Here is a 1,355-nt window from a genome sequence, read left to right as displayed (position 1 = left end):
AAAATTAAAGTATACGATATCTTATTACAATTATTCTTTACGGGTTCTCAAACTTTAATGTGATTACTTAAAGAGATATGATCGAATGATTCGAATGTTTTGTTCATGATTCTTGAAGGATTCATACTTGATTGGAGCTCGATTGTGTGTACTACTTGATTTGGCAATGTATTTTCTAACAATTTCATTCGTTTTCCACTTTGAGAATCTGTCATTAACAAATGAACTACCACTTAAGTTGAATAGATAACATTAGAAGCAAAATATATTATCTTTTGCTATATTGTATTCCAACTAATTGAAATGTTCATTATATCATGAAACACAAAATCATACATCTTATAAAAGTCTGTTGTGAGACTAATGAAATCGAATATCAAGTCTGTCTTGATAATGAAATTCAAATATCCCATAGATCAGTATATGTTATATTATAAAAGTTTTTAAAGTATTATATGCCAAATTTATATTTTTATCAAATGCTTAATACATACATAATTTTCATATAGAATAAACTTAATCTTGTTCACTTACTATTCACTTATTGAAAAGTAAAATTTTGAAACCCAAAAATTTGAACACTTAAAAATACCATGCTTTGGCTCCATTAAAAATAGATTTTGGGAAAAAATGTATTTTAAAATGGTGATTCAAACTTATATGTATGTTTCTATTTTTGTAACTCATCTTTATTATAATTTGTTCTAAAGTAGCCATCTAATTAGCCCATGTTTGTTGGCCCTTTTTTTAAAAAAATTATTATTTTAAATAATAAATTTTTGGGAGAAAATGTGATTAAAAAATAGGAAAAATTTTGAATTCATGTGTAAAATATTTTATTGTAAGAATGTGTGATTGAAGAAAAACATGACTTATCATTTTGAGCTTGATACTCCTTTAAAATGCATATAAAATAAAATTAAATGACTTATTTTTCTAATAAAAAAGGAATGATGGATCAGTTTGACAAAAAAAAAAAAAAAAAAAAAGGTTGACCAATGGTACTACATTTATATAATGCACCAAAAAGCCCCCCGGAGCATAGCCTAGTGGTGCAAAAAAGGGAGTGAGGTTATTTTACGCCTTGATGGTAGTCGCAGTATGTGTATTCGATTCCTGAAACATGGAATTAGACTCCTTGTAGGCGTAGTGTACAAGCAGTTCTTATTCCCCGACCTATTGGAACACATCCGACGATTTACCTCCATCGCAAAGCTCCACGGACGAGACGGTGAGAGCCCGCAAAGTTGGGGTTCAGCATTTATATAATGCACCAAAAAGTTAAAACTCGGCATAGCGGTTGGTTGTACCACCATCTTCTCTGTTCTCCCTCATTGGTAAGAGTTAAAAAAAAA

This window comes from Olea europaea, chromosome 2, assembly GCF_002742605.1.
Source record: "Olea europaea var. sylvestris chromosome 2, O_europaea_v1, whole genome shotgun sequence".
In the NCBI taxonomy this organism is placed as follows: domain Eukaryota; kingdom Viridiplantae; phylum Streptophyta; class Magnoliopsida; order Lamiales; family Oleaceae; genus Olea; species Olea europaea.
This window is presented reverse-complemented; position numbering follows the sequence as displayed.